Source organism: Mesoplodon densirostris, chromosome X (genome assembly GCF_025265405.1).
Source record: "Mesoplodon densirostris isolate mMesDen1 chromosome X, mMesDen1 primary haplotype, whole genome shotgun sequence".
NCBI lineage: Eukaryota > Metazoa > Chordata > Mammalia > Artiodactyla > Ziphiidae > Mesoplodon > Mesoplodon densirostris.
Genome location: NC_082681.1, coordinates 89,503,429 through 89,524,822, shown reverse-complemented (window position 1 = coordinate 89,524,822; position 21,394 = coordinate 89,503,429). Strand labels below are relative to the sequence as shown.

General features: G+C 37.8%; 1 protein-coding gene across 7 annotated transcripts in view; it reads left to right on the top strand.

Moving 5' to 3' along the window:
- KLF8 (KLF transcription factor 8) overlaps window positions 1-21,394 on the top strand; it is a 346,775-nt gene that overhangs the window by 88,652 nt on the left and 236,729 nt on the right. For 2 of the 7 annotated variants that reach the window (XM_060087560.1, XM_060087559.1), the window contains one exon: window positions 9,638-9,815. The exons of the other annotated variants lie outside the window; for them this stretch is intronic. The gene's annotated coding sequence lies outside the window, so the exon portion shown is untranslated. The remainder of the gene's footprint in view (window positions 1-9,637; window positions 9,816-21,394) is intronic. 7 annotated transcript variants of the gene reach the window in all.

Sequence of the window (21,394 nt, the reverse complement as noted above, 5' to 3'; positions counted from 1 at the left end):
TTTTCTGGTAGCATATTTCGGATTCTGTATGTATAGTGTCATGTCATCTGCAAACAGTGACAGCTTTACTTCTTCTTTTCCAATTTGGATTCCTTTTATTTCCTTTTCTTCTATGATTGCTGTGGCTAAAACTTCCAGAACTATGTTGAATAAGAGTGGTGAGAGTGGGCAACCTTGTCTTGTTCCTGATCTTAGTGGAAATGTTTTCAGTTTTTCACCATTGAGTACGATGATGGCTGTGTGTTTGTGATATATGGCCTGTATTATGTTGAGGAAATTCCCCTCTATGCTTACTTTCTGGGGCGTCTTTATAATAAATGGGTGTTGAAATTTGTCTAAAGCTTTCTCTGTATCTATTGAGATGATCATGTGGTTTTTCTCCTTCAATTTGTTAATATGGTGTATCACATTGTTTGATTTGCATATATTGAAGAATACTTGCCTTCCTGCGATAAACCCCACTTAATCATGGTGTATGATCCTTTTAATATGCTGTTGGATTCTGTTTGCTAGTATTTTGTTGAGGATTTTTGCATCTATGTTCATCAGTGATATTGTCCTGTAGTTTTCTGTCTTTATGACACATTTGGTTTTGGTATCAGGGTGATGGTGGCTGCATAGCATGTGTTTGGGAGTGTTCCTCCCTCTGCTATACTTTGGCATAGTTTGAGAAGGATAGGTGTTACCTCTTCTCTAAATGTTTGATACAGTTTGCCTGTGATGCCATCTGGCCCTGGGCTTTTGTTTTTTGGAAGATTTTTTTTTTTTTTTTTTTGCAGTACGCGGGCCTCTCACTGCTGTGGTCTCTCCCGCTGCAGAGCACAGGCTCCGGACACACAGGCTCAGCGGCCATAGCCCTTGGGCCCAGCCACTCCATGGCATGTGAGATCTTTCCAGACTGGGGCACAAGCCCATGTCCTCGGCATGGCAGGCGGACTCTCAACCAGTGTGCCACCAGGGTAGCCCTGTTGGAAGATTTTTAATCACAGTTTCAATTTCAGTGCTTGTAATTGGTCTGTTCATATTTTCTATTTCTTTTGGTTCAGTCTCACAAGTTTGTGCATTTCTGAGAATTTGTCCATTTCTTTCAGGTTGTCCATTTTATTGGCATAGTGTTTCTTGTAGTAATCTCTCATAATCCTTTGTATTTCTGCAGTTTCAGTTGTTACTTCTCTCTTTTCGTTTCTAATTCTATTGATTTGTGTGTTCTCCCTTTTTTTCTAGATGAGTGTGACTAATTGTTTATCAATGTTTTTTTATCTTCTCAAAGAGCCAGCTTTTAGTTTTATTGATCTCTGCTATCATTTCCTTCATTTCTTTTTCATTTATTTCTGATCTGATCTTTTTCTTTCTTTCTGCCAACTTTAGGGTTTTTATGTTCCTCTTTCTCCAATTGATTTTGGTGTAAAGTTAGGTTGTTTATTTGAGATGTTTCTTGTTTCGTATGGTAGAATTTTATTGCCTTAAAATTCCCTCTTAGAACTGATTTTGCTGCATCCCATAGGTTTGGGGTCATCGGGATTTCATTGTCATTTGTTTCTAGGTATTTTTTGCTTTCCTCTTTGATTTCTGCAGTGATGTCTTCGTTATTAATAGTGTACTGTTTAGCCTCCATGTGTTTGTGTTTTTCACTGTTTTTTTCCTATAATTTATATATACTCTCATAGCATTCTTTTCAGAAATGATACTTGATAGGATTTCAATTTTATTAATTTTTCCAGGGTTTGATTTGTGACCCAAGATATGATCTATCCTGGAGAATGTTCCATGAGCACTTGAGAAGAATGTGTATTCTGTTGTTTTTAGATGGAATGTCCTATAAATATCAATTAAGTCCATCCTGTTTAATGTATAATTAAAGCTTGTGTTTCCCCTTTATTTTAAATTTGGATGACCTGTCCATTGGTGAAAGTGGGGTGTTAATGGCCCCTACTATGATTGTGTTACGGTCGATTTCCCCTTTTATGGCTGTTAGTATTTGCCTTATGTATTGTTGTGGTCTTATATTAGGTGCATACATATTTACAATTGTTATATCTTCTTCTTGGATTGATCACTTGATCATTATGTAGTGTCCATCTTTGTCTCTTGCGATCATCTTTGTTTTAAAGTCTATTTTGTCTGATATGTGAATTGCTACTCCAGCTTTCTTTTGATTTCCAGTTGCATGGAATATCTTTTGTCCATCCCCTCATTTTCAGTCTGTATGTGTCCCTAGGTCTGAAGTGGGTCTCTTGTAGACAGCATATATATGGGTCTTGTTTTTGTATCCACTCAGCCAATCTATGTCTTTTGGTTGGAGCATTTAATCCATTTACACTTAAGGTAATTATCGATATGTTCCTATTACCATTTTCTTAACTGTTTTGAGTTTCTTATTGTAGGTCTTTTCCTTCTCTTGTCTTTCCTGACTAGGGAAGTTCTTTTAGCATTTGTTGTAAAGCTGGTTTGGTGGTGCTGAATTCTCTTAGTTTTTCCTTGTCTGTAGAGCTTTTAATTTCTCTGTCAAATCTGAATGAGATCCTTGCTTGCTAGAGTAATCTTGGCTGTAGGTTTTTCTCCTTCATCACTTTAAATATGTCCTGCCACTCCTTTTTGACTTGCAGAGTTTCTGCCGAAAGATCAGCTGTTAACCTTATGGGGATTCCCTTGTGTGTTATGTTTTTTTTTTCCTTGCTGCTTTCTATATTTTTTCTTAGTAGTTAATTTTTGATAGTTTGATTAATATGTGTATAGGCGTGTTTCTCCTTGAATTTATCCTGTATGGGACTCTCTGTTCTTCCTGGACTTTATTAATTATTTCCTTTTCCATATTAGTGAAGTTTTCAACAATAATCTCTTCAAATATTTTCTCAGTCCCTTTCTTTTACTCTTCTTCTTCTAGGACCCCTATAATTCGAATGTTGTTGCATTTAATGTTTTCCCAGAGGCCTCTTAGACTGTCCTCAATTGTTTGCATTCTTTTTTCTTTCTTCTGCTCTGCAGTAGTTATTTCCACTCTTTTATCTTCCAGGTCACTTATCCATTCTTCTACCTCAGTTGTTCTGCTGCTGTTCCCTTCTAGAGAATTTTTAATTTTATTTATTGTGTTGTTCATCACTGTTTGTTTGCTCTTTAGTTTTCTACATCCTTGTTAAAGGTTTCTTGTATTTTCTCCATTCTATTTCCAAGATTTTGGATCCCCTTTACTATCATTATTCTATATTCTTTTTCAGGTACGCTGCCTAATTCTTCTTTATTTTTTAGGTCTGGTGGGTTTTTATCTTGCTCCTTCATCTTCCATGTGTTTCTCTGTCTTCTCATTTTGCTTAACTTACTGTGTTTGCGGTCTCCTTTTCCCAGGCTGCAGGTTCTTAGTTACTGTTGTTTTTGGTGTCTGTCCCCAGTGGCTAAGGTTAGTTCAGTAGGTTGTGTAGGCTTCCTGGTGTAGGGGACTATTGCCTGTGTTCTGGTGGATGAGGCTGGATCTTGTCTTTCTGGTGGACAGGTCTACGTCTTGTGGTGTGTTTTGGGTGTCTGTGGCCTTTTTATTATTTTAGGTAGCCTCTCTGCTAATGGATGGGGTTGTGCTCCTGTCTTGCTAGTTGTTTGGCACAGGTTTTCCAGCACTGTAGCTTTGTGGTCGTTTAGTTGAGCTGGGTCTTGGTGTTGAGATGGAGATCTCTGGGAGATTTTCGCTGTTTGATATTACTTGTAGCTGGGAGGTCTCTTGTGGGACAGTGTCCTGAACTTGGCTCTTCCTCCTCAGTGGCACAGCCCTGACACCTGGCTGGAACCCCAAGAGCCTGTCATCTGCACGGCTCAGACTGGCACAAGGTGGCCATTCCTGGTTTCACATCAACATTATCTCAGGCACAAACCTCCTTGCTTTTCAATATTGTCTTTAAGTTACTTCTTGAAGCAACTTGGAATAACTCGTTTTCCATAGATAACACTCACCTTTTGATATTCCCCATTCCCTGTTCCCACTATGATTTTCTTTTCTGTGCAAAAGCTTCTAAGTTTCATTAGGTTCCAGTTGTTCATTTTTGTTTTTATTATCATTACTCTAAGAGGTGGGTCCATAAGGATATTGTTGTGATTTATATCAAAGTGATATTTATATCAAAGTGATTTATATCAAAGTTTTCTTCTAAGAGTTTTATAATGTCTGGTCTTATATTTATGTCTTTAATCCATTTTTTTAGTTTATTTTTGTATATGATGTTAGGGAGTAGTCTAATTTCATTCTTTTACTTATAGCTGTCCTGATTTCCCAGAACCACTTACTGAAGAGACTGTCTTTTCTCCATTGTATATCATAGGCTCCTTTGTCATAGATTAGTTGACCATAGGTTTATCTCTGGGCTCTCAATCCTGTTCCATTGATCTGTATTTCTCTTTTTGTGTCATTACAATATTGTATTCTTTACTGTAGCTTTTTAGTATAGTCTGAAGTCAGGGAGTCTGATTCCTCAAGCTACACTCTTATTCTTTTTTCTCAAGATTTCTTTGGGTATTCACGGTCTTTTGTGACTGCATACACATTTAAAAATTTTTTGATCTAATTCTGAGAAAAATGCCATTGATATTTATTAGGGATTGTATTGAATCTGGAGATTTTTGGGGGTAGTAGAGTCATTTTCACAATATTGACTCTGCCAATCTAAGACCATGGTATACGTCTCAATCTGTTTCTGTCATATTTTATTTCTTTGATCAGTGTCATAGTTTTTCGAGTACAGGTCCTTTACTTCATTAGGTAGGTTTAGTTCCAAGGTATTTTATTTGTTTCATTACAATGGTGAAGGAGTTTGTTTCCTTAATTTCTTTTTCTGATCTTTCGTTGTTAGTGTATAGGAATGCAAGTGATTTCTATGCATTAATTTTGTATCCTGTTAATTTGCCAAATTCATTGATTAGCTCTAGTAGATTTCTGGTGGCATCTTCTGGATTTTCTACGTATAGTATCATGTCATCTGCAAACAGTGACAATTTTACTTTTTCTTTTCCAGTTTGGATTCATTTTATTTACTTTCCTTCTCTGAGTGCCATAGCAATACTTCCAAAGCAATGTTGAGTAATAATGGCGAGAGTGGATATCTTTGTCTTGTTCCTGATCTTAGAGTAAATACTTTCAGTTTTTCACCATTGAGAATGATGTTTGCTGTGGGTTTGTCATATGTGGTCTTTATTATATTGAGCTAAGTTGCCTCTTTGCCCACATTCTGGAGAACTTTTATCACAAATGGTGTTGAATTTTGTCAAAAGGTTTTTCTGCATCTATTGAGATGCTCGTATGGTTTTTATTCTTCATTTTGTTAATATGGTGTACCACATTGATTGATTTGTGTATATTGAATAATCCTTGCTTCCCTGGGATTAATCCTACTTGATCATGTTGTATGATTCTTTTAAGGTGTTGTTGGTTTCTATTTGCTAGTATTTTGTTGAGGATTTTTGCATCTATATTCATCAGTGATAATGGTCTGTCATTTTCTTTTTTTTTAATATCTTTGCCTGGTTTTGGTATTAAGGTGGTGGTAGCCGTGTAGAGTAAATTTTGGAGTTTTCCTTCCTCTGGAATATTTGGAAGAGTTTGAGAAGGTTTGATGTTAGTTCTTCTGTAAATGTTTGATAGAATTCACCTGTGAAGCCATCTGGAACTGGACTTTTGTTTGTTGGAAGATTTTTTTATCACAGTTTCAATTTCATTACTTGTGATAGGTCTGTTCTTATTTTCTATTTCTACCTAGTTCAGTATTGGAAGGTTATGCCTTTCTAAGAATTTGTCCATTTCGTCCAGGTTGACCATTTTATTGGCATAGAGTGGCTTGTAGTAGTCTCTCATGATGCTTTTTTATTTCTCTGGTGTATGCTGTAACTTCTCCTTTTTCATTTCTGATTTATTGATTTGAGTCCTCTCTCTTTTTTTCTTGATGAGCCTGGATAATGGTTTATCAATTTTGTTTATCTTCTCAAAGAACCAGCTCTTAGTTTTACTGATCTTTGCTATTGTTTTCTTTGTTTCTATTTAATTTATTTCTGCTCTGATTTATATGATTTGTTTGCTTCTACTAACATTTTTTTGTTATTGTTATTGTTGTTTTTCTTTCTCTAGGTCCTTTACATGTACAGTTAGATTGTTTATTTGAGATTTTTCTTGTTTCTTGAGGTAGGATTTTATTGCAGTAAACTTTCCTCTTAGAACTGCTTTTGCTGCATCCCATAGGTTTTGTGTTTTCATTTTCACTTGTTTCTAGGTGTTTTTTTGCTTTCCTGTTTAATTTCCTCAGTGATCTCTTGGTTATTAAGTAGTGTGTTGTTTAGCTTCCATGTGTCTGGATTTTGTACAGAATTTTTCCTGTAATTGATATCTAGTCTCATAGCGTCATTTTCAAATATATACTTGATATGATTTCAATTTTCTTAAGTTTACCAAGGCTTGATTTGTGATCCAAGATATGATATATCCTGGAGAATATTCCGTGATCATTTGAGAAGAAAATGTATTCTCTTGTTTTTAGATGGAGTGTCCTATAACTATCAAATAAATCCACTTGTTTAATGTATCATTTAAAGCTTTCATTTCCTTTTTTATTTTCATTTTGTATGATCTGTCCAGTGGTGAAAGTGGGGTGTTCAATTCCCCTCCCATAATTGTGTTACTGTCAATTTACCCTTTTACGGATGTTAGATTTTGTCTTATGTACTGTGGTGCTCCTATGTTGGGTGCATAAATATTTACAATTGTTATATCTTCTTGGATTGATCCATTGATCATCATGTAATGTTGTTCTTTGTCTCTTGTAATAATCTTTATTTTAAAGTCTATTTTCTGTGATGTGAGAATTGCTACTCCCACTTTCTTTTGATTTCCGTTTGCATGGAGTATCTTTTCCCATCCCCTCCCTTTCAGTCTGTATGTGTCCTTAGGTATGAAGTGGATCTCTTGTAGAGAGCATATATATGGGTCGTGTTTTTGTATCCATTCAGCCAGTCTATGTTTTTTGCTTGGAGCATTTAGTCCATTTATATTTAAGGTAATTATCCATATGTATGTTCCCATTCCCATTTTCTTAATTGTTTTTGGGTTTGGTATTGTATGTCTTTTCATTCTCTTGTGTTTCCTTCCTGGAGAAGTTCCTTTAACATTTCTTGTAAAGCTCGTTTGATGGTGTTGAATTTTCTTAGGTTTTGCTTGTCTGTAAATGTTTTAATTTCTCTGTTGAATCTAAATGAATTCCTTGCTGGGTAGAGTAATCTTGATTGTACTTTCTTCCCTTTCTTCACTTTAAATATGTCCTGCCACTTCCTTCTGGCTTGCAGAGTTTCTGCTGAAAGATCAGCTGTTAACCTTATGGAGATTCCCTTGTATGATATTTGTTGTTTTTCCCTTGCTGCTTTTAATGTTTTTTGTTTGTATTTAATTTTTCATACTTTGACTAATACGTGTCTTTGCGTGATTTGTCTTGGTTTTATCCTGTATGGGACTCTCTGTGCTCCCTGGGCTTGATTAACTCTTTCCTTTCCCATATAAGGGAAATTTTTACCTATAATCTCTTCAAATATTTTCTTTGTCCCTTTTTCTCTTCTCCTTCTGGGCCCCCTCTAATTCGAATGTTTGTGCATTTAGTGTTGTGCCAGAGGTTTCTGATACTGTTCTCAATTCTCTTCATTCTTTTTTCTTTATTCTGCTCTGCAATAGTTATTTCCACTATTTTATCTTCCAGGTCACTTATCTGTTCTTCTGCCTCAGTTATTATGTTGTTGTTTCCTTCTGGAGAAATTTTAAATTCATTTATTTTATTTTATCATTATTTGTTTGGTCTTTAGTTCTTCTTGGTCCTTGTTGAGCATTTCTTGTATTTTCTCTATTCTATTTCCAACATTTTGCATCATCTTTACTATCATTACTCTGAATTCTTTTTCAGGTAGACTGCTTATTTCTCTTCACTTGTTTGGTCTGGAGTGTTTTTGCCTTGGTCCTTCATCTGCTGTGTTTCTCTGTCTTCTTATTTGCTTCACTTACTGTGTTTGGGGTCTCCTTTTCACCAGCTTCAGATTCATAGCTCCCATTGTTTTTGGTGTGTGCCCCCAGTGGCTAAGGTTGGTTCAGTGTGTTGTGTAGGCTTCCTAGTGGGGGGACTGGTGCCTGTTTTCTGATGGATGAGGCTGGATCTTGACTTTCTGGTGAGCAGGACGGCACATCCAGTAGTGTGTTTTGGGGTGTCTGTGACCTTATTATGCTTTTAGGCAGCCTCTCTGCTAATGGGTGTGTTTGTGTTCCTGTCAGGTTAGTTGTTTGGCATAGGTTGTCCAGCACTGTAGCTTGCTGGTCATTGAGTGGAGCCAGGTCTTAGCATTGAGATGGAGATCTCTGGGAGAGCTTTCGCCATTTGATATCATGTGGAGCCAGGAGGTCTCTGGTGGACCAGTGTCCTGAACTCCGCTCTTCCACCACAGAGGCACAGGCCTGAAACCCGGCCTGAGCACAAAGACCTTGTCAGCCACACCCTTCAGTAGTAAAGGGAGAAAAAGAGAAAGAAAGAAAGAAAGAAGGAAGAACTCAAATAAAGTTTTAAAAAATAGTAAATATTAAAAATTAAAAAGTAATAAAAAAGAAAAACAAAAAGAAACATAGAAGTGAGCAAGCAAACGACTATACTAAAAAAAAAAACCAGGGGCTTCCCTGGTGGCACAGTGGTTGAGAGTCCGCCTGCCGATGCAGGGGACGCGGGTTCATGCCCTGGTCTGGGAAGATCCCACATGCCACAGAGTGGCTATGCCCGTGAGCCATGGCTGCTGGGCCTGCGTGTCCGGAGCCTATGCTCCACAACGGGAGAGGCCACAACAGTGAGAGGCCTGTGTACCACAAAAACAACAACAAAAAAAAAAAACAAGAAAAACAAAAACACAGACAGACAGACCCTAGGACAATTTGTATAAGCAAAGCTATACAGACAAAATCACAAAGAAGCATACACATACACACTCACAATAAGAGAAAAGGAAAAACATATAAACATCGTGGCTCCCAATGTGCACCACCTCAATTTTGTTATGATTCATTGTCTATTCAGGTATTCCACAGATGCATGGTACATCAAGTTGATTGTGGTGATTTAATCCACTGCTCCTGAGGCTGCTGGGAGAGATTTCCCTTTTTTTTCTTTGTTCGCACACCTCCTGGGGTTCAGCTTTGGATTTGGCTCCACCTCTGCGTGTAGGTTGACTGAAAGCATCTTTTCTTTGCTCACACAGGACAGGGTTAATATAGCAAGTGATTAGGTTGCTCTGCCTCACTCAGGCCTGGGGGAGGGTGGGGTACGGAATGTGGGGCGAGCGTGCAGTGGCAGAGGCCTTCATGACATTGCAACAACCTGAGGCACACTGTGTGTTCTCCCTGGGAAGTTGTCCCTGGATCACGGGACCCTGGCAGTGGCGCCTGCACAGGCTCCCGGAAGCGGAGGTGTTTAGTGTCCAGTGCTTGCACACAGGTTTCTTGGTGGTTGTAGCAGCAGCCTTAGCCTTTCATGCCCGTCTCTGGGGTCTGTGCTGATAGCCATGGCTCCCACCCATCTCTGGGGCTTGTTTAGGAATTTCTCTGAATCCCCTCTCCTCACGCACCCCTAAACCATTTTCTCTTGCTTCTTAGGCACGTCCAGACGTTTTCCAGGACTCCCTCCTGGCTAGCTGTGGCACACTAGCCCCCTTCAGGCTGCGTTCACTCAGCCAACCCCAGTCCTCTCCCTGGGATCTGACCTCCGAAGCCTGAGCCTCAGCTACCAGCCCCCACCCTCCCTGGAGGTTGAGCAGAGAAGCCTCTCAGGCTGGTGAGTGCTGGTTGGCACCATTCCTCTGTGTGGGAATATCTCCGCTTTGCCCTCTGCACACCTTTTACTGCACTCTCCCCCATCACTCTGAAGCTTCCCACCCCTGCCACCCCCCATCTCTGCCAGTGAAGGGGTTTCCTAGTGTTTGGAAACTCTTCCTCCTTCACAGCTCCCTACCAGTGGGGCAGATCACATCCCTATTCTTTTGTCTGCATTTTTTGTTTTTTCTTTTGCCTTACCCAGGTACGTGTGGTGTTTCTTGCCTTTTGGGATGTCTGAGGTCTTCTGCCATCCTTCAGTAGGTGTTCTGTAGCAGTTGTTCCACATGTAGAAGTAGTTCTGATGTATTTGTGGGGAGGAAGGTGATCTCTACGTCTTACTCCTCCGCCATCTTGAATGTCTCCTCCTAGTATTATTTTATAGTTGTCTATTACTACCTTTTATTTGTTCAATGTTTATTTCATGTATTTTTGAAATCTGTGTTTATAATTTTATATCTTATTGGTAATTGGCATTTTATCATTATATAATCTTTGTCTTTTTTAACAATTTTTTACTTACAGCCTATATTGTTGATATTAGGATAGAAACTCTTCTGGTTATTCTTTGCATAGAATATCCTTTGTCATCTTTTCACTTTCAAATTTTCATGCCCTTAGATGTAATGTGAGTTGCCTGTAGGTTGTCTATACTTGTTTCCTGTTTGTTGTTTTAATCCATTCTGTCAATCTATGTCTTTAGATTGAAGGTTTTAATTTACTTACATTTAAAGTAATTACTGATTGGGGATCCCTTAATTTTGTTGTTTTGTTACTTATTTTGTGTATGCATTAGCTTTCTTTGTCATTCGTTTCCTCCATTAATGCCTTCCTTTGTGTTATCTGATTCTTTATAGTAACACAGTTCGATTCTTCTCTCATTTCCTTTTTCTTTTTTTTTTGTACTTTCTATAGATATTTCTTTGTGGTTACCATGGAGATTACATATAAAATCCTACAGTTATGACAATATAGCTAAAATTGTTGCCAACATAATTTTAATCTCATTCAAAATACTCTGCATTTTTACAGTCCCCCCTTAATGTTATTGATGTTACACATTACATATTTTAATATTGTGTACCCATTAACATAGACTTTTTGTTATATTTTATAAAATTGTATTTTTAATACTTGAGAAAAAAAGTGGAGTTATAAACCAAAATTTCTTTAACATTATTTTTTTATATTTGTGTATGTATTTACTTTTATGAGATAACTTTATATTTTTGTATGTTTTCAAGTTACTGTCTAGCACCTTTTCATTTCAACTTGAAGAACTCCCTTCAGCCTTTAGAGCATCTCTGGTGGTAATGAACTCCCTCAGCTTTTGCTTGGGTATGTATAAATCTCTCCATCTTTCTTGAAGGACAGTTTTGCCAGGTATAATATTCTCAGTTTATACTTTTTTATTGGCACTTGAAATCTATCATCTCACTACCTCTGTACTCCAAGATTTCTTTTGAGAAACCTACTGATAGTCTTATTGGGGATCACTTTGACATGAGTCACTTTTCTCTTGGTGCTATCAAAAGTCTATTTTTTCCTTGATTTTTTGAGTTGATTATAACATGTCTTGCTATGAGTATTTTTTGTTCTGTCCTATATAGAGTTCATTGAGCTTTTCTGGTTTGTATATATCTATGTCTTTCTTAAAATTTAGGAAGTTGTCAGTCACTATTTCTTCAATCATAATTTCTCTGCTCCTTTCTCTCTCCCTCTTCTGAGACTGCCATAATATGTATATTGGTCTGCTTGATGGTGCCCCATAAGTCCCTTAGGCTCTGTTCACTTTTTTCATTCTCATTTTTACTCTAAGCCTCAATAATTTCAAATGACTTGGCTTCAAGTTTACTGTTTCTTCTACCAATTCAAATATGTTGTTGAAGCCCTCTAATGAAATTTTCAATTCAGTTATTGTATTTTACAACTCTGGAATATCTGTTTGGTTTTTAAAACATAGTTTCTACCTCTTTGTTGACATTCTCATTTTGTTCATATATGATTTTTTCTGGTTTCTTTTAGTTCTTTAAGTTTTCTTTTATTTATTTGATCCTATGTATGATAGTTGTTTTAAAATTTTATCTAATAAGTCCATTGCATGTGTTTCTTCAGGAATTATATCTGTACATTTATTTTGTCCCTTAGAATGGGTCATATTTCCTTATTTCATTGTATGCTTTGTGATATTTTGTTGAAAATTTGGTATTTGAAAAAATAACTACCTCTCCCAGTCCTTGCAGACTGATGTGGAAAACCTTTACTAATTAACTTGCTCCTGATCATTGATATCTGCCTCAGGTGAAAGTTAAATTCTCCTCAGTTTTTTTCTGTGTATGTGTCCTGCCTGGGCATGTGTGTTTGTGTGTGTGTGTGTGTGTGTGTGTGTGTGTGTGTGTGTTTGATTTTCCCCAGCTGCATTTAAATGTCTTAATTTCATTAACCCTCTTACCTTATCTTCTCAGAGACTTTGATGTTCTATTTTATTTCTCTATGCATAATCTCTTGCTTTCATGTCTTTGAGGATCTTAGTCCTTCTGCAATTTTGATGTGCCATGTCATACATCTCTGCCTTCCACTGCTTACACTAGCCTTAGATCCAAACTATGCCACCATTCCCCATCTGATCTCTGAGTCAGGTGAAACATAAAGCAGTCCTTTAGGCTACGACAGAGAAGACAGAACATTGCAATCAAGTTCCACTCTGCTTCTTCCATCTCCAGAGAGGTTAATAAGAATTAGTTTGCTTCTTCCCAGCTGCACCAAACCACACTGGAGAGTGTGTGGGGCAAGAGCCAGTAAAATGCCATGAAATTTCCTGCTTTGAATGTGGCTTTTGCTTGACTGGGCATTCATTTTGTTGTTATGGATCTTTGACTAGCTTCCATAGCTCCTATAAAGTTATTTTAGCCAGTCTGTACTTGTTTATTTGAAGTTTCTGTGTGGCAGCTAGGACCTGGAGTTTCCTAATCTTCCATCTTCCTGACATCACTCAAGATTCTCTCTTTGTCTTTGGTTTTCAACAGTTTTATTATAATATTGCTCACAGTTTATATGTTTGAGCTTTTGGATGTAAGATCGTGTCTTTCATCATATTTGCAAAGCTTTTGGTGATTAAGAATTCTATCTGCCCTTCTATCTTTCTCTTCTCCTTTCAGAACTCTCATAATGTGAATGATGTTCCACTTGATGGCATCCTGCAGGCCTTTAGACTTGCTAACTTTTCTTCATTAAAAAAATGCTGTTTCTCAAATTCGGTAATTTTAATCATCATATCTTCAAGTTCACTAATTATTCTGTCTGTGCAAATCTGCTGTTGATCCTCCATACTGAATTTTTACATATTTTATTGTAGATTTCAGCTACAGATTTCTATTTGGTTCCTTTTTTATAATTTTTATCATTCACAATTTTTATAAAATGATTATATAGATATTATCATTTTGGTCATACATGATTTTACAGGTTTCCTTTAGTTCTTTGACCATGAGTTCTTATAGCTCTGAGTATATTTAAGACAGTTGATTTAAAATCTTTAGTAAGTAGAATATCTGAGCTTCCTCAAGGACAGTTTTTGTTAATTTATTATTTTCCTGTGAATCGGTCATACTCTCCTGTTACTTTGTATGTTTTGTATGGGTTTTGTTGTTTTTGTTGTTGGTGGTGGTGAAAATTGGATATTTCAATATTATAATATGGTAACTCTGGAAATCAGATTATTTCCTTCTTTAGGGTTTGCTGTTCTTTATTGTTGAAGGTTGCCATTATCCATTTGTTTTGGAACTTTTTCAAATGATTTTTGTATAAACTATATTCCTTGATTAGTATTCTCACTGACGTGTCTGTTCATTTAGCTTATGTCCATCTAATGTTTTGACAGAGATTTCTTAGAGCTCAAAGAGCTACAAACAGAAAATCCTCTCCCAGTCTTTTTGGATTGGACTTTTGATAGGATACTCCTTTAACACTTTTCCAGTTGATTTACAAATCTTCCTTAATCTTCACTTCATTCTTGCACTGAGGCAACTGATCAGCCAAAATTGAAATGAAAGCTTAGAGACTTCTCAGTTTTTATATGAACACATGTCCTTCCTGGACATATGTGTAAATTTCTAAATTCCTCATATACACAGGTATTTTTGAATGCTCTAATTTGCCAAAAACACTCTTTCCCAAGCTTTTTCACCCAAGATTTAGGTTGTCTATTTTACAACCATAATTCTTTGCCCCATGTGGCTGCAGGTTTTTCAGGCACCTTACAATGTTTTCAAGAAATGACCACTTCAAGACTTCTGGAAAATATGGTTCTAACAGTTCTGGTTCTTTTTCAATGTTTCTGAACAGAGATGGGTATTTGAAGCACCTACACTGTTACTGCACTGACATTACTCTAGATCTATTTATTTATTTATTTATTTATATTGTTATTGTTCTCAGTGTTTTTATTTTCTTCCAGTTTTTTCAATATTTTTTACATCTCTATTGCAGTAAAATTGCTTTACAATGGTGTGTTAGTTTCTGCTGTATAACAAAGTGAATCAGTTATACATATATATATGATCCCATAGCTCTTCCTTCTTGCATCTCCCTCCCTCCCAACATCCCTATCCCAACCCTCTAGGTGGTGACAAAGCACAGAGTTGATCTCCCTGTGCTATGCGGCTGCTTCCCACTAGCTATCTATTTTACGTTTGGTAGTGTATATATGTCCATGCCACTCTCTCACTTTCTCACAGCTTACTCTTCCCCCTCTCCATATCCTCAAGTCCATTCTCTAGTAGGTCTGTGTCTTTATTCCTGTTTTACCCCTAGGTTCTTCATGACATTTTTTTTCTTAAATTCCATATATATGTGTTAGCATACAGTATTTGTCTTTCCCTTTCTGACTTACTTCAGTCTGTATGACACACTCTAGGTCCATCCACCTCATTACAAACAGCTTAATTTCATTTCTTTTTATGAGTGAGTAATATTCCATTGTATATATGTGCCACATCTTCTTTATCCATTCATCGGATGATGGACACTTAGGTTGCATACATCTCCTGGCTATTGTAAATAGAGCTGCAATGCACATTTGGGTACATGCCCCTTTTTGAATTATGGTTTTCTCAGGGTATATGCCCAGTAGTGGGATTGCTGGGTCATAAGGTAGTTCTATTTGTAGTATTATAAGGAACCTCCATACCATTCTCCATAGTGGCTGTGCCAATTCACATTCCCACCAGCAGTGCAAGAGTGTTCCCTTTTCTCCACACCCTCTCCAGCATTGATTGTTTCTAGATATTTTGATGATGGCCATTCTGACTGTTGTGAGATGATATCTCATTGTAATTTTGATTTTCATTTCTCTAATGATTAATGATGTTGAGCATTCTTTCATGTGTTTATTGGCACTTAGTATATCTTTTTCGGACAAATGTCTATTAAGGCCTTCAGCCCATTTTGGATTGGGTTGTTTGTTTTTTTGTTATTGAGCTGCATGAGCTGCTTGTAAATTTTGGAGATTAATCCTTTGTCTGTTGCTTCATTTGCAAATATTTTCTCCCATTCCGAGGGTTGTTTTTTGGTGTTGTTTATGGTTTCCTTTGCTGTGCAAAAGCTTTGAAGTTTCATTAGGTCCCATTAGTTTATTTTTGTTTTTATTTCCATTTCTCTAGGAGGTGGATCAAAAAGGATCTTGCTGTGATATATATCAGAGTGTTCTGCCTATGTTTTCCTCTAGGAGTTTGATAGTTTCTGGCTTTATATTTAGGTTTCTAATCCATTTTGAGCTTATTTTTGTGTATGGTGTTAGGGAGTGTTCTAACGTCATACTTTTACATGTACCTGTCCAGTTTTCCCAGAAACAATTATTGAAGAGGCTGTCCTTTCTGAACTGTACATTCCTGACTCCTTTATCAAAAATAAGGTGACCATATGTGCGTGGGTTTATCTCTGGGCTTTCTATCCTTTTCCATTGATCTATATTTTTGTTTTGGTGCCAGTACCATACCGTCTTGATTACTGTAGCTTTGTAGTATACACTTAAGTCACGGAGCCTGATTCCTCCCACGCAGTGTTTAGTTCTCAAGACTGCTTTGGCTACTCGGTGTCTTTTGTGATTCCATACAAATTGTGAAATTTTTTGTTCTAGTTCTGTGAAATATGCCAGTGGTAGTTTGATAGGTATTGCCTTGAATCTGTAGATTGCTTTGCGTAGTAGAATCATTTTCACAATATTGATTCTTCCAATCCAAGAACATGGTATATCTCTGCATCTATTTGTATCATCTTTAATTTCTTTCATCAGTGTCTTATAATTTTCTGCATACAGATCTTTAGTCTCCTTAGGTAGGTTTATTCCTAGATATTTTTTTCTTTTTGTTGCAGTGGTAAATGGGAGTGTTTCCTTGATTTCACTTTCAGATTTTTCATCATTAGTGTATAGGGATGTCAGATATTTCTGTGCATTAATTTTGTATCCTGCTACTTTACTAAATTCATTGATTATTTCTAGTAGTTTTCTGGTACCATCTTTAGGATTCTGTATGTATCGTATCATGCCATCTGCATACAGTGACAGCTTTACTTCTTCTTTTCCATTTTGGATTCCTTTTGTTTTCTTTTCTTCTCTGATTGCTGTGGCTAAAACTTCCCAAACTATGTTGAATAAGAGTGGTGAGAGTGGGCAACCTTGTCTTGTTCCTGACATTAGTGGAAATGCTTTTAGTTTTTCACCATTGAGGACAATGTTGGCTGTGGGTTTGTCATATATGGCCTTTATTATGTACAGAAAAATTCCCTCTATATCTACTTTCTGGAGGGTTTTTGTCATAAATGGGTGTTGAATTTTGTCAAAAGCTTTCTCTGCATCTATTGAGATAACCATATGGTTTTTCTCCTTCAATTTGTTTATATGTTGTATCACATTGATTGATTTGCATATATTGGAGAATCCTTGCATTCCTGGCATAAACCCCACTTGATCATGGTTTATGATCCTCTTAATGTGCTGCTGGATTCTGTTTGATAGTATTTTGTTCAGGAATTTTGCATCTATGTTCATCAGGGATATTAGCCTGTATTTTTCTTTCTTTGTGACATCCTTGTCTGTTTTTGCTATCAGATTGATGGTGGCCTCGTAGAATGATCTTGGGAATGTTCTTCCCTCTGCTATATTTTGGAAGACTTTGGAAGGATAGGTGTTAGGTCTTCTCTAAATGATTAATAGAATTTGCCTGTGAAGTCATCTGGTCCTGGGCTTTTGTGTGTTGGAAGATTTTTAATCACAGTTTCATTTTCAGTGCTTGTGATTGGTCTGTTCATATTTTCTATTTCTTCCTTATTCACTCTTGGCAGGTTGTGCATTTCTAAGAATTTGTCCTTTTCTTCCAGGTTGTCCATTTTATTGGCATAGAGTTGCTTGTAGTAATCTCACATGATCTTTTGTATTTCTGCAGTGTCAGTTGTTACTTCTCCTTTTTCATTTCTAATTGTATTGATTTGAGTCTTCTCACTTTTTCTCTTGATGAGTCTGGCTAATGGTTTATCAATGTTTTTTTATCTTCTCAAAGAACCAACTGTTATTTTTATTGATCTTTGCTATCATTTCCTTCCTTTCTTTTTCATTTATTTCTGATCTGAATGTTATAATTTCTTTCCTTATGCTAACTTTGGGGTTATTTTGTTCTTTCTCTAATTGCTTTATGTGCAAGGAAAGGTTGTTTATTCGAGAAGTTTCCTATTTCTTATGGTAGAATTGTATTGCTATAAACTTCCCTCTTTGAACTGCTTTTGCTGCATCTGATAGTTTTTGGGTCGTCGTGTCTCTACTGTCATTTCTTTCTAGGTATTTTTTGATTTCCTCTTTGATTTCTTCAGTAATCACTTCGTTATTAAGTAGTGTATTGTTTAGCCTCCATGTATTTGTATTTTTTACAGATCTTTTCCTGTAATTGATATCTAGTCTTGTAGCGGTGTGGTCGGAAAAGGTGCTTGATCAATTTCGATTTTCTTAAATTTACCAAGGCTTGATTTGTGACACAAGATATGATCTATCCTGGAGAATGTTCCAGGAGCACCTGAGAAAAATGTGTAATATGTTGGTTTTGGATGGAATGTCCTATAAATATCAATTAAGTCCATCTTGTTTAATGTATCATTTAAAGCTTGTGTTTCCTTATTAATCTTCTTTTGGATGACCTGTCCATTAGTGAAAGTGGGATGCTAAAGACCCCTACTATGAATGTGGTACTGCCGATTTCCCCTTTTATGGCTCTTGGTATTTGCCTTATGTATTGAGGTGCTCCTATGTTGGGTGCATAGATACTTACAATTGTTATATCTTCTTCTTAGATTCATCCCTTGATCATTATGTAATGCCCTTCTTTGTCTCTTCTAATACTCTTTATTTTAAAGAGTATTTTGTCAGATATGAGTATTGCTTCTCCAGCTTTCTTTTGGTTTTCAATTACATGGAATGTCTTTTTCCATCCCCTCACTTTCAGTCTGTTTGTGTCTCTAGGTCTGAAGTGGGTCTCTTGTAGACAGCATATATATGACTCTTTTTTTGTATCCATTCAGTCAGTCTGTGTCTTTTGATAGGAGCATTTAATCCATTTTCATTTAAGGTAATTATCAATATGTATGTTCCTTTTCCCATTTTATTAATTGTTTTGGGTTTCTTATTGTAGTTGTTTTCCTCCTCTTGTGTTTCTTGTCTAGAGAAGATCCCTTAGCATTTACTGTAAGGCTGGTTTTGTGGTGCTGAACTCTCTCAGCTTTTGCTTCTCTGTAAGATTTTAATTTCTCCATCAAATCTGAATGAGAGCCTTGCTGGGTAGAGTATTATTGGTTGTAGTTTTTTCTCCTTCATCTCTTTAAATATGTCCTCTGAGTCCCTCTGGCTTGCAGAGTTTCTGCTGAAAAAATCAGCTGTTAACCTTATGGGGATTCCCTTGTGTGTTGTTTGTTGCTTTACCCTTGCTGTTTTTAATATGTTTTCTTTGTATGTAATTTTTGTTAGTTTGATTAATATGTGTCTTGGCCTGTTTTTCCTTGCATTTATCCTGTATGTGACTCTCTGTGCTTCCTGGATTTGATTAACTATTTCCTTTCCCATATTAGGGAAATTTTCAAATATAATCTCTTCAAATATTTTATCAGTTCCTTTCGTTTTCTCTTCTTTTCCTGGTACCCCTATAGTTCGAATGTTGGTGTGTTTAATGTTGTCCTTGAGGTCTCTGAGACTGTCCTCCATTCTTTCCATTTTTTTTTCTTTATTCTACTCTGCAGTAGTTATTTCCACTATTTTATCTTCCAGGTCACTTATTCGTTCTTCTGCCTCAGTTATTCTGCTATTGATCCATTCTAGAGTATTTTTAATTTCATTTATTGTGTTGTTCATCGTTGCTTGCTTCATTTTTAGTTCTTATAGGTCCTTCTTAAATGTTTCTTGCATTTTGTCTATTCTATTTCCAAGATTTGGGGTCATCATTACTATCATTATTCTGAATTCATTTTCAGGTAGACTGCCTATTTCCTCTTCATTTGTTAGGTCTGGTGGGTTTTTATCTTGCTCCTTCATCTGCTGTGTGTTTTTCTGTCTTCTCGTTTTGCTTATCTTACTGTGTTTGGGGTCTCCTTTTTGCAGGCTGCAGGTTTGTAGTTCCCGTTGTTTTTGGTGTCTGTCCCCTGTGGCTAAAGTTGTTTCAGTGGGTTGTGTAGGCTTCCTGGTGGAGGGGACTTGTGTGTGTGTTCTGGTTATTGAGGCAGGATCTTGTCTTTCTGGTGAGCAGGTCTACATCTGGTAGTGTGTTTTGTGGTTTCTGTGGCCTTATTATGATTTTAGGCAGCCTCTCTGCTAATGGGTGGGGTTGTGTTCCTGACTTTCTAGTTGTTTGGCATAGGGTGTCCAGTACTGTAGCTTGCTGGTCATTGAGTGAAGCTGGGTGTTGGTGTTGAGATGGAGTTCTCTGGGAGATTTTCACTGTTTGATATTACTTGGAGCTGGGAGGTCTCTTGTGGACCATTTTCCTGAAGTTGGCTCTCCCACCTCAGAGGCACTGCACTGACTCCTGGCTGCAGCACCAAGTGCCTTTCATCCACACAGTTCAGGATAAAAGTGAGAAAATGTAGATAGAAAGAAAGAAAGAAAGAAAGAGGATAAAATAAAATAAAGTAAGGTAAAATTATTAAAATAAATAATAATTATTAAGAATTTTTTAATTAAAAAAATGGACAGATAGTACCCTAAGACAAATGGTGAAATCTAATCTATACAGACAAAATCTCACACAGAATCATCCACATACATGCTCACAAAAAGAGGAAAAGGGGAAAAAATAATTAATCTTGCTCTTAAAGTCCACCTCCTCAATTTGGGATGATTCGTTTTCTATTCAGGTATTCCACAGATGCAAGGTACATCAGGTTGATTGTGGAGATTTAATCCGCTGCTCCTGAGGCTGCTGGGAGAGATTTCCCTTTCTCTTCTTTGTTTTCACATCTCCCGGGGCTCAGCTTTGGATTTGGCCTCGCCTCTGCATGTAGGTCGCCTGAGGGCATCTCTTCTTCCCTCAGACAGGATGGGGTTAAAGGAGTCACTGATTCGGGGGCTCTGGCTCACTCAGGCCGGGGGTTGGGAGGGGCACAATGTGGGGTGAGTCTGCGGTGGCAGCGGCCAGCATGTCATTGCACCAGCCTGAGGCACACTGTGTGTTCTCCCAGGGAATTTGTCCCTGTATCCCGGGACCCTGGCAGTGGTGGGCTGCACAGCCTCCCCGGAAGGGAAGTGTGGAGAGTGACCTGTGCTCACAAACAGGCTTTTTGGTGGTGGCATCAGCAGCCTTAGAATCTCATGCCCGCCTCTGTGGTCCACGCTGTTAGCCGCGGCTTGCGCCCGTCTCTGGAGGTCCTTTAAGCAGCACTCTTAATCCCCTCTCCTTGTTCACCAGGAAGCAAAGAGGGAAGAAAATATCTCTTGCCTCTTTGGCAGGTCCAGGCTTTTCCCTGGACTCCCACCTGGCTAGGCGTGGTGCACTAACCCCTTCAGGCTGTATTCCCACTGCCAGTCCTCTCCCTGTCCTCCGACTGAAGCCCGAGCCTCAGCTCCCAACACAGCCTGCCCTGGCAGGTGAGGAGACAAGCCTCTCGGGCTAGTGAATGCCAGTCGGCACCAATCCTCTGTGTGGTTATCTCTCCGCTTTGCCCTCCGCACCCCTGTTGCTGTGCTCTCCTCCACAGCTCTGAACCTTCCCCCCTCCGCCACCCACTGTCTCCACCAGCAAAGGGGCTTCCTAGTTTGTGGAAATCTTTCCTCCTTCACAGCTCCCTCCCACTGGTGCAGGTCCCGTCCCTATTCTTTTTTCTCTGTTTATTCTTTTTTCTTTTGCCCTTCCCATGCCCGGGGGGAGTTTCTTGCCTTTTGGGAGGTCTGAGGTCTTCTCCCAGCGTTCAGTAGGTGTTCTGTAAGAGTTGTTCCACGTGTAGATATATTTGTGTTGTATCTGTGGGGAGGAAGGTGATCTCCACGTCTTACTCTTCCACCATCTTCCCCCT